Genomic DNA, 12,889 nt, shown 5'->3' on the forward strand with positions numbered 1-12,889 from the left:
AACGTCCTACTGATGTGGCCCAATCAAAGTCTGAATCATTATTTAATCAAGTGAAAGTGAAATCTCTGCATCCAGTACCCTCTAATATGCCAAGACAAAAAGATCAGTTTACAAACGTAATCCAATATTTCTTTTTGAAATCCACCAAACTGCTACCATAATAGTGTCACTTGTTTGCGACAAACCAGGCTTTCCTCAGACCATATTCTAGTCACCAGGACTGGATTTTTACTCCACTATTATCCGTGAACAATCGGTTGGACGACTGTTACCAATCGATACCCGCACCTTCTGTGGCGATATCTACTAGCTTCTTAGCAGCTAATTTATTTCCAAGTAATTACCAATTTATTGACTAAAAGTGTGTCTTTCACCTCAGAGACTCAGTTTTTGTTTTTTGTTGTCTTCTTTATTTTCTTTTAAATGTTACATTAAAAAAATATGAGGTCCCCATATACCCCCCACCCCCCCCACCCCAGTCCTCATTTCTTTTGCACAAACACAGGGAAGGCACCCTCATCTCAGCTCCTGTGACGAGTGCAATGGGTGGGCTTTCTTCTGCCCCCAGGGCCACGTGGCTGAAGGACCCCTGGGCTCACCTCAGATCTCCACTAGGAGTGCTTGAAAGGTGGCCCGCCTCCCCGCAGGCAGGTGGCGCTCACTCCGGAGCATTTCCTGCAACTGCTGCCTTACTTCCCGTCCCCGCTTCTTCCCTCTTCTTGGCTACTCTCTCCTCTTTCTTCTCAGTGGCAGAGCGCTCAGAATCGGGTACAAAGAAGAGGAGTGGGGAAGACAGCAAGAGAAGAGGGAGGCGCCCCTCCACCCCTTCACCCCCTCCCTCCAGCTCCCATCAAGTGCCAAAGTGTTTCAGAAAGAACAAGAACACCCATCTTCACAGCCACACGGCTGTCGGGCCCAGGACATCGATGCTCACAAATAGCCTAGTCGAAGGAGAATGCTGCTTCAGTGTTGACCGAAGCAGGGTCTCCTCTGTGGAGAAGTGCGTTTGAGAGTTTAATTCTCTTCCTCCCCAGAATGTCCTCTCTGAATCGAGGTGCCAGCTGCTAGGCTTGGCTTGAGTGTGAAGACTGAAGATGTGGCATGGCTCAGATGACGATGCTTACGCTCGCTAGACTCAGGTATAGTGAGTACTTAGATACAAAATTGCACTGTTATCTTGTATCTAAGATCAATAAGCTACTCAGGTATACAGAACACTTAGATACAAAATACTCAGGTATACAGAATACTTAGATTCACAGGACACTCAGGTATAGAGAATACTTAGATTTACAAGAAATCAGGTATGCAGAATACCTAGATTTACAAGATACTCAGGTGTACAGAATACTTGGATTTACAAGATTCTCAAGTATAGAGAATACTTAGATTTACAAGATACTCAGGAGTATAGAATACCTAGGCACAGAGGATAATTTTCCCATGTGGAAAGAGACTCACTGGAAAATGATGAAGTGCCACTTTGGATATGCAAATGGATTCAAAATAGAGGAAAAAACAAAACAGTTTCCTAATGTCTAATTTCTAAAACTGAATTTATAGCTAAGGCTTTCCACATACTGCAGTACATTAATATTATTGACAATTATGTGCTTTCTGTATATATTTGACATTTTTTAATGTCAAATGAGGCAGTACACATACTTCAACATGATTTTAAAATGCTGCATTTTCTGTTAACTTTGTTTTTTTAAAGAATGCTACATTTTTACAGTATGACAAACCAAAATACTATTTTTGAGTCCATGTAGCAACTGGGCCAGTATGCCCACACTTGGTTTTAATAGCCTACTACATAATAGCTGCTAAAATCTATTACTGGATATGTTCTTATGTAAAACCTTTTTTTAAATGTGTTTCAAGATGAAGGTTTCTAGTTGTTTCTTCAAGGAGAATGGAAGAATTTCTTATCATGGAAATCTATTATAAAAGTGCCTAGACACCTAGCTCTTCTCTTGCAACAAATCCTGTTGGAAGCAACTTTGCAAAAGGGTGATAGGTGAGTTAAAGTAGCGTTACCTGCTAGGTAAGTTAAAGTAGCATCACCTCTCACAACAGAAAACGAGCCAGTAGCCTGCATGGCTGTAGCCAGCACAAAAGCAGTTCACACCCAAAGACAATCCAGGGCCCGCATCTCCCTCAGGCTCCTGTCCCCTTCGCAGGCCCTCAGAGCCCTTTCCAGGCCCATGTGGACTGAGAAAAAGAGGTTCAGCTGCAGCAGAGACGGATCCAGAAATGGCGCAGATCAGCACCACAGCCTCTTCTAACTTAAAATCGAGTCCAACTCAAAGGCCAGGAGGAAGTGGAAATGGTTATGGCAACCCTTAGCCGCTTCTGTGCTAGTGACCAGCAGGAATGGCTGAAAATGCACCAGTAATTCAGAGAGCGAACTCGATTGCTGCCTGTTGGGTGACTCCAGTTTCCATGGCATCGTGAAAACTGTGATAGGTCGATGGCTCTCACACACTTTTAAGTAGCCCCATTGCTACATCATCCCCCATCTGATGAATTGATATTTGACCAATTTCAGTGCATAGATACGCACACCACCTCCTGATACAGAGAGGAAAGCATCCCCTTCCAATCCCGTATCACTGGATTTGTACCCCAAAGAGAGCTCCCCTCTTTTCTCTAAGGAGTAGGAGAGATTGACTGAGCATGAGTGTTGGGCAGGAGCAGGTGGAAAAGAGAGAAGCAGGTCACGGGAGGGCAATGCCCAGCGCCCCAGGTCCTGTGTGTGCTAGAGCCTAGAAATTTCTTTCAAAACTCACCTTCAATCCAAAATTCGTTTCAACGTTTCATGCTGTAAAATGTAGTTAAATTTAAAGTATCCGTTTAGAAATGGATTCTACATGCATGGAACTTTACAACTGGCAGACTAAGTTTAAAATACCACACGGACTTTGGCCCAGTAGTTAGGGCGTCCGTCTACCACATGGGAGGCCCGTGGTTCAAGCCCCGGGCCTCCTTGACCCGTGTGGAGCTGGCCCATGCGCAGTGCTGATGCGCGCAAGGAGTGCTGCACCACGCAGGGTGTCCCCCGCGTAGGGGAGCCCCACGCGCAAGGAGTGCACCCGTAAGGAGAGCCGCCCAGCGCGAAGGAGGGAGCAGCCTGCCCAGGAATGGCGCCGCCCACACTTCCCGTGCCGCTGACGACAACAGAAGCGGACAAAGAAACAAGACGCAGCAAAAAGACACAGAAAACAGACAACCGGGGGAGAGGAGGGGAATTAAATAAATAAAAATAAATCTTTAAAAAAAATAAATAAATAAAATAAAATAAAATACCACACTTTGTAACAGGGTCCCTCTGCCCATATTAGGACATGGCTTGCATCCCACGTGAGTCACCTCTTGAGTTCAGCAACACCCAGGGGGGTCTGAATTCTTTTCAGCAAGAGGAGTCTAGTGCTCACGTGCGTACTGCCCCAGCAATGTCACATTCACCTGCAAGTTTCTGAATGGTTCCTCTCAACTTCTCTACAGATCTTGTTCCAGGCTAGTAACAAACAAGTAGCAGCTGACTGGCAGTGATCTGTGGAGCATGCTTCGGGGTGAATTGCATCTTGAACTTGAATGTGTCTTAAGAATCACCTGGGTTTCCTCTTCAAATGCAGGCTCTGATTCAGGCGACTGGAAGTTAAGCCTGAGATTCTGCATTTCTAACAAGCTCCCACAGGATGCCAATGCGGTTGTTGCGTGGACTGAACTTGGAATAACCCCACACTAGACAAGTTCTTTCCTACTTATTGCGAAAACAGAAACGACCGAAGAAAAGTTTCCATCTGCTCTCACCACTAAATCGACCCACCTGCTTGCGCTGTATGTCCTTTTTTCTGGGTAAACTATCCCATCCCTCCCCTTGTGCTCCAGATTCCATCCCCTCTTCTTCTCAAGAACATCCCTCCAAGACTCGTTCTCGATTTTCTGCATCGTCCCTTCCCCTCCCCAGTGGATCCTTCCCATCAGCATAAAAGCGTACTGTAATAGCTCCATTTTAAGAAACCACCCCAGAAAGCCCCTTTCTGAAACCCACACCCTTTGTCAGACACCTCTCCCATTTCCCTGCTTTCCTTGATTACTAAACTCTGCAAAAGAATGTCCTTTCCTGTCTCAGTCTCTCTCCTCCAGTTCTCTCTTGAACTCACCCCAGGCAGGCCTTCACGCTCACCCACTCCGACAAGGCGAGGGAGAATCCAGGCCCTGCCTCCTCCAGGGTGGCTGCCACAGCCCCCAGTGACCTGCCAATGCTGGGTCCTCAGCTGCATCCCCCATGGCCCGCTCCCTCCGGCTGGGAACACCACCTTCACGGGGCTGCTGGGACACTGCCCTCACGTGCTTCTCCTCCTCCTCGGACTCCTCTACCAGCCCCTTAGCCGATCAATCTCTTCACTCTAGAAGCTTCCAGGTGTCAGATCTTGAACGTCTTCTCTCTCTCTGTACTAACTCTTCTGAGGAATGCATCAATACACTCTGACTCCCAAATCTCTATCTTCTGACCAGACCTTGAACTACAAGCCCATCTACACAGCACGTGCACTTCTATGTCTAACAGGTAACCAGATGGAACAAGGCTAAAGTGTAGTTCTGATCTACTCCCCAAAACTTGCTCATTGTCTTCTGGATGACTTCCCACCCCCCTAGGTGGTCCATGCCATCACCACCTCTCGCCCAATTACTGTAGTTCCAAATGTCTTCCTTACTTCTATCCTTACCCCCAGAGAAGTTATTTTCCAAACAGTAGCCAGATGATCCTTTAAAAATGTGAGTCTGACCATGTTATTCTCCTCAGCATCCAACACTGTCCCATCTGAGCTAACTCAAAGAATCAGATTTTCAAATCCGACTAACACAGATGAGAGATCTTACCCAGTCTCAAGAGTTCTGACTGAAGTGGGATCACTTCGTAAGTCAGACACGTAGACACCCAGGAGGTATACATTTAGAGAACCTTTATTTACGGCTGGGCACCCTCCACCCTAAGTAGGTGATGGGGCCCCGAGCTCAGGGGAATGTGGGTTTTATAGAGGTCTATACAGAGGGGAGGGGCAGTTTTCACGCACTTAGAAGGAATTTTATTGTTTAATTTTTGCTTTCTAATGCTGAGCAAGCAAGCAAGTCAAGCAAGTTACAAAAATGAAACATCAGCAGTTAGCTGAGCTATAGGGGGTTAGGGTATTAAAATCGAGCAAGTTACAAATGCAATCAAGTTACAGAAGTGGAGCACTGGCAGTTAGCGGGGCTATAGGCGGTTAGGGTGTTTACCCCAAGGCAGGGTGAGTCCGGACGTATGTCCGGCTTTCAGATTGCAGGAATAGGTTTTCTGTATACTTTACCTTTTCAGCTTCACTGACAATTTCAGAAACACATAATCGAGGCAGAGTGCAGCCGGGAGGGGTTTGGGATAGTGTGCGGGCCCCTGGCTTCTTTCTTCTTGCACAGGACATACGCGCTCTGCTCCAGAGCGACAGATAAAGACCGATTGATAGCGTCTCCTAGTGCGGGTTAGTGTGTAGGTCCTCAAATAGTTCCATTTTACACCCAGCTTTCGGGGCTGTGGCAGTTTCCCTGGTGCCATGCCTCACCCCCTACAGAGCCCACGCCCTCCCACACCCGCTGTCTTAGTTTCCTCCCACTGCTGGAACAAAGCACCACAAACTTGGTGGTTTAAAACAACAGAAATGTATCCTCTTGCAGTTCTGGAGACCAGAATCTGAGATCAGCGTCCCTGGGCCAAAATCCAGGTGTTGGCAGGGCCCGCGCTCCCTGGAGACTCCAGGGCAAGAGGCTGCTCTGCGCCTCTCCCAGCTCCGGGGAACAGCCGCGTCCCCTCACTTGTGACAGCGTCGCTCCATCCTGGCTCTGGTCCTCTTCCGCCAAATCCCCCTTGCTTCTCTCTGACATGAACAATTATATTTTTATTTAGAGCCCACCGGATAATCCAGGGCCATCTCCCCACCTCGGGATCCTTAACCTAATCACATCTGCAAAGCCCCTTCTTATCTGGTAAAATGTGCAGATCCAGATAAGGATCTAATATCTTTTTTTTTCCTAATGGTATTGGGGGAGTCAGGGATTGAATCTGGGACCTCATATGTGGGAAGCCAGCACTCAACCACTGAGCCACATCAGCTCCCCTGAGTCGGTTTTCTTCATTTATTTGCTTGTTTTCCTTTTAGGAGGCACTGGGAACTGAACTGGGGACCTCCCTTATGGGAAGCAGGTACTCAACCAATGAGCCACATCAGCTCCCCTGAGTCGGTTTTCTTCATGTATTTCACTTGTTTTCCTTTTAGGAGGCACTGGGAACTGAACCGGGGACCTCCCTTATGGGAAGCAGGCACTCAACCGCTTGAGCCTGCCACACCAGGGAGGTCCCACCCAGAGCACTCCTCTTGCAAGACAGTCTGTTCTTAACCAAGAGCTCCTCATCGGCGTCTCTGTGGAGAGAACAGACTGGAGGCTGGCTTCCTCCGCCCTCCCCCATCCGCTGAGGACCGGCTCACGACCAGCGGCTTGGCTGCCCTCCTTCCAGCCACTTATCTTAGGGTAAAAGTCAAGTGGCCTTCCAGGAGAGGCTAGGCCCCCAGAGCAGCTGAAGAGTGGAGGCCTGCCATGGCTCCATGGCCCACAGCAGAGCTCCGAGAGCCAGCAGCCTCAGGAGACCCGTCAAGAGCCACCTCGCCACCTGGCAGGAGCCCAGCACCCAACCAGCAGCGAGCCTTGGGGAGAAAGCACCTCTCGACGATGCCTTGAGTTGGACTTTTCAGTCTCAAGACTGTAAGCTTTTATCCTGACAAATCCCCATTATAAAAGCCCAAAAAAGAAAGCCAAACGGCCCTCCATATCCTGCCATCACCGCTTACCCCGTCCTGCTGCTGTGCTCACTCTGCTTGACTCTCCCCGGCTCCTTGTTGCTTCTCAGGGGTCACTCATATTCCAGCCTCGGAGTTCTGCACTCACTCCTCCTTCTGACTGTATTCCTTCTCCGATCCTGCTATTTTAAAACAGCGATGCCCCATTCTTCACGCTCCTACCCCCATTTCTTACTGGAATTATCTCCGTAACGCTTACCATAGCATGCCATATTTATTTGCTTCACATTTCTATTAATGGTCTGTCTTCCTCTCTAGAACGTGCTCCCCACGAGGATAGCAATCCTTACTCTTCTGTTCATTCTTTAGTCCTGGGAGCAGGGCCTGATGCACACACGTGTGAGCACTGCTGCGTTAACCCGCCAGACCCTGAGGCCTCTGCCTCCAGCCAGACCCTACGGAGGCTCCGCTGGGGGTTGAGCCTGAGCACAAAGACGGGAGGCAACTGTAGTTCTCAGCTTTGTACGTCTGCAGCCGACTGTGACTCTGTCCTCAGCCCATTTTGCCATTTCACCAGCATTCCAAAGCACAGCAGATGAGATGTGGAAAGGTAACGGTGGGTGAATTTTTGTGCCTTTACCCCAACAGCCAGCAGCCTAGATGGCAGGCCACTGGTGGCCATTCTTGGTTGGCCTTATATACTAACTCTCCAGTTGTGGGCACAAAGGCCATTTTTGCTTATTCCATATTATCCTTTTAAAACCTGAGAGAAGCGGGATAGCTGAAACTAAAGGAACAAGGACAGACACATCTGCACGTATTTCAGATATTCCTACTGCGCCCCAACCCCAAATGCTACAGCACCTTTCCTCCCAGCAGGGGCAGAGCTCTTCCGTTACCCCATCCCATCAGAAGGAGGATATTCAGGGGCCAAGAAGTGGGGACCCCACTGGTGTGTCCATCCCCAGGAACTGAAACTCTTCGTAGTCCTCAGTCAATCTTATTTTTTAAACCAACGTCCAACATTCATCAGCTATTAGGAACATACAATGAGTAATATGTGAGCCATGTGGAATACATGTATCCACACATTTTATATGGATTATCTCATTTAAGCCTTGCGGCAACACCATGAGATAAATATATCACCATTACTATTAAGAAAACATTGGGGGGAAGCGGATGTGACTCAACTGATAGAAGGTCCACCTAACATATGGGAGGACCTGGGTTCGATCCCTGGGGCCTCCTGGTGAAAAAGAAGAAGAGAAAGCATGCCTGCGCAGCAAGCCAGTGCCCACGCACGTGCCACATGGTGAGCCAGTGCCCACACAAATTCCCACATGGTGAGCCAGTGCCCCACGCAAGTGGGTCACGCAGCAAGATGATGATTCATCGAGAGAGACAAGGGGAGAGTCAAGGTGAAACGCAGTAGAAGCCAGGAACGGAGGTGGCACAATTGACAGGCAACCTCTCTCCCCAACAGAGGTCTCTAGGATTGAATCCCGATGAATCCTAGAGGAGAGAAAATGAGAAGTGAAGACAACACAGATAGCAAAAACAGCAGGGCAGGAGGAGGGGAAGGGGTAAAAGAAATAAAATAAATCTTTAAAAAAAGAAAACATTGGGGACCAGAGAGTTTACATAACCTTCCCAGGGCCATTTAGCTCTATTATGCCAGAATTAACACACAAATTAAGGTCTTTTGGACTCCAAGACTTTTTTTTTTTTTTTTTTTTTTTAGTTTCCGCCCCTCCCCTGGTTGTCTGTTCTTGGTGTCTGTTTGCTGCGTCTTGTTTCTTTGTCCGCTTCTGTTGTCGTCAGCGGCACGGGAAGTGTGGGCGGCGCCATTCCTCGGCAGGCTGCTCCCTCCTTCGCGCTGGGCGGCTCTCCTTATGGGTGCACTCCTTGCGCGTGGGGCTCCCCTACGCGGGGGACACCCCTGCATGGCACGACACTCCTTGAGCACATCAGCACTGCGCATGGGCCAGCTCCACACGGGTCAAGGAGGCCCGGGGTTTGAACCGTGGACCTCCCATGTGGTAGACGGATGCCCTAACCACTGGGCCAAAGTCCGTTTCCCTGGACTCCAAGACTTTTATGCACATGTATACCATGCACTTGCTTCATTCTTCACTCAGCTAACTTGTCATCTCCACAGTAATTACGATACTACAATATGTACTTAGCCATCTAGTGCTAAGAAGGGGAAAAAAATAAATAAACATAGTCTTCACCCTCTTGGGATGATAACCTACCAAGAGAGAACCATGCCTATATCAGCAAAGACGGTGAAAGTTACCCATGAACGTTTCTTGAGTGCACACAAAGTGCCAGCACCAAGCCAGACTTCAGAGAGAACATAATGATTCAGACTAGAGCCCCTTTCCTCAATGTCACAGTTTGGTAAAATGAACACACAATATGGGTCAGGACAATGAATTATCCTGATTAGGATAGAGGAGGGAGTGGGAAAGGAGAGAGAACATCAAGCAACAGAAAAGAGGTGCAGGCTAAACCCAACCTCGTAGGCTGCTGGCAGATGAAGGTGGAGCTGGTCTTCGCCCTGGAATAAACGGAACGAACAAGGTCCCCGAGGTGGAGATGAAGCCCGGGACACCTTAGGAGAGCAGCGATGGCTGGAGAACTGTTGAAGGCACTGGTGATGTGCACCTAGAAGTAAAAAAACAAACTCAGAGGGCACTGGCAACTGTCTTTAAATGGTCGTTGATCTTTTAGATGGAAAGGGGATTCAACTTCAGTATATCTGGAACTAGGATTAAATGGGGAGTGAGGGGGCTGGAGGAGATAGAGCAAGACAGATCTTAGCTAAATCGAAGAAGGAACTTTCCAGCAGTAGAACTGCCAAAATTCAAATCAAAACACTCGGGAAGCGATTTGGCTCAAGAGATACAGTGTCCACCTACCATATGGGAGGTCCAGGGTGCAAACCCAGGGCCTCCTGACCCATGTGATGAGCTGGCCCACACGCAGTGCTGATATGCACAAGGAGTGCAGTGCCACGCAGGGGTGTCCCCTACGTAAAGGAGCCCCATGCGCAAGGAGTGTACCCAGCAAGGAGAGGTACCCCGCGTGAAAAAAGCACAGCCTGCCCAGGAGTGGGACCACACACACGGAGAGCTGACACAGCAAGATGACGCAACAAAAAGAAACACAGATTCCCAATGCTACTGACAAGAATACAAGAGGACACAGAAGAACACACAGCGAATGGACATAGAGAGCAGACAATGGGGGGGGAGGGGTGGAAGGGAGAGAAATAAATTAAAAATTCTTTTAAAAAAAACCAATCAAAACCCTCTTCTAAGAGATTTTCAGATATCAGCTGGAGACAGGCTTGGCAGAAGATGAACAGAGACAATGCCATCAAGATGTCCTTGTTTACAGCATGTGATGTGTAAACTCGAGAACCTGTTAGAAACGCAGAAACTTGGGCCCCATCCAGGCCCCTGGCTTAGAATCCGCATTTAAACCAGATCCCCAGGTGATTTGTGTGCATGTTCCTGTGTGAGCAGCACTGTCGTAAATGGATGCCCTTTGAAGTTCACACACCTATGATTTTGTGTGTGGCAGGAATGAGATTGGAGAAGCAGATCAGGGTTAAATTAGAAGAAACTTGAATTCAGTCCTAAGGAGTAGAGACTTCAACTAATTTTTCTGGCAAAAGAATGTACCACAATCAGGTTCTGAATTCTTTTCCATTGGTATGTATTGGGGATTATGTGACTGACAAAAGAATTATTTGCATTCTTATAAACAATTTCCAAGACTTTATTTATCTCCAAGATAACCTGCTTGTGATTGTCTAGAAATTCTAGTAGCAGAAGGTTCTATTTCTGATTTTCTCAATTTCTGTAGATACTGATTCATTTCCTTTTTCCACTTTCCAAATCACTTCCACTGATGGCTTTGGCTAAAGTTCACGGCAGAAAAAATTCATATATGGAAGAATTCATATCAAGCTACCAACACTATGTGCCTCTGAAAGCTGACATTTAAAAAATTGGAGACATGAAGAGCATTTGTTTTTCTTATACATATTTACATATTTGTATTATTTGTTTTTTTATAGCAAGTATGTACAATACCTGTCCCCACTACTACCAAAACTACTTTTTTTAAAAAGCCTCAAATGTTTAAGATGCTGATTAAAGGGAAGGAAGCACCCACTCTGCTCTTGTGCCTTTTACCTTGACATCTCCATCACCAGTAACCAAATTATCATTAGCTACTCTCCTGGAAGATTTTTTATCTCCACGGCTCAGAGGCGTAACAGCTATTTACGTATAACTGAGTTGCTGGAAGACAAATGGGAGAAGAAAGCCTGGTTGTCAGGCATGACAAATTTCTACAAGAAATGCCTTTTCCTATCCATCACCTATACTGGTTTGGAGTCTGCAATATAGCAATAAGTCGAAAAAGGCACATTCCCCAAAATCGAGTCTCCTAAACATACTAATATTCAATATTAGGAAAGAAGCCTGAAAATACAACATATTTTATATCTTGCTAAGTATTTTCATATGTGATATCTCAATTGCTTGCACAGTAATCTATTGTACATATTTAAAGGCAGATGGTAGTCATAGTAGTATAATAGTTTTATAGGTTAGGAACCAGTGATCCCACATGGGTTGATCAAGAGGAAAAATGTAGGAAGTTTTTTATACCACTATTCACTCTTGAATAAACCAAATTCAAAAATACTAGAGGGGAGTAGATGTGACTCAAGCAGCTGACAACGAGCAGACAATGAGGACATACAATGAGGGGAAAAAAAGCAAGTTGCAGTTGACAACGAGCAGAAAATGAGCAAACAGATGAGGAAGCCATCTGTGGGGGGATGTTTAAAAAAACAGGGGAAGCAGCTGTGGCTCAAGCAACTGGGCACCCATCTACCATATAGGATGCCCAAGGTTTGATTCCCAAGGCCTCCTGGGGAAGGCAAGCTGGCCCACATGGTGAGTTGGCCCACATGGAACGCTGGCCTGCATGGAGTACGCGCAGGAGTGCTGCCCTGCGCAGGAGAGCTGGCAGAGCAAGATGATGCAACAAAAAGAGACATAGAGAAGAGATAATAAGAGATGCAGCAAAATCAGGGAGCTGAGGTGGCGCAAGAGAATGATCACCTTCTCCCACTCCAGAAGGTCCCAGGATCGGTACTCAAAGCCATCTAATGAGAATACAACAGACACAGAAGAACACACAGCAAATGGACACAGAGAGCAGACAATGGAGAAAGGGGGGAGAATTAAATAAACAAAAATCTTAAAAAAAAAAATAGGGGAGCGGATGTGGCTCACATAATTGAAGACTTGCCTCCCACATGGGAGGTCCTGGGTTCAGTTCCCAGTGCCTCCTGAAAAAAAAAAAAGCAAGCAAAACAAACAACTCAGGAAAGCCACTGTGGCTCAGGGGTTGAGCACCGGCTTCCCACGTACAAGGGCCCAGGTTCAATCTGTAACCCCCAGTACCTCAAAAAAAAAAAAAAAGTTAGTTTGTGAAACAGCAGAAGAATGCTCTTAGAATTTTTCCACTACAAAGCAAGCCCAAAAAGGGAGAGTATCAGAGTAAGACTGAAAAAGAAAAGTCTAACGAAAGAACTTCAACATGTAATTTTCACAACTTAAATTTACCATTCTGCAACAAAATTTTAAAAAATACACCAAACATGGACAAAAGACAAACAACCCCACGGTATGAAGTATAAGAATAATCCCAGCTCTCTATTAAGCACATGCTTTTCACAAAGACACACATGAATCGCTGCCCATCTTCCCCTGCAAAACAGGGGGACTTACCCCACTCTGGAGAAGGAGAAGGTGAGGTGCAGCGTGTTTGAACAGTGTGTCCACGGTCACCGGGCTGACAGGTCGCAGAGCTCGGTGGAAACCCAGCTTCAGCCTCCAGTGGCCTCCTAGAGCCGCCGTCACCGAGCACCACGAAGGCAGGGGCTTCCAACTCAGAACCCTGGGACCCTGAAGCCCAGGGCCGGCCGGGCCGCGTCGCCCTCCCCTGCCCTCGCCTGGGCG

The sequence above is a fragment of the Dasypus novemcinctus genome, chromosome 13 (assembly GCF_030445035.2).
Source record: "Dasypus novemcinctus isolate mDasNov1 chromosome 13, mDasNov1.1.hap2, whole genome shotgun sequence".
In the NCBI taxonomy this organism is placed as follows: Eukaryota; Metazoa; Chordata; class Mammalia; order Cingulata; family Dasypodidae; genus Dasypus; species Dasypus novemcinctus.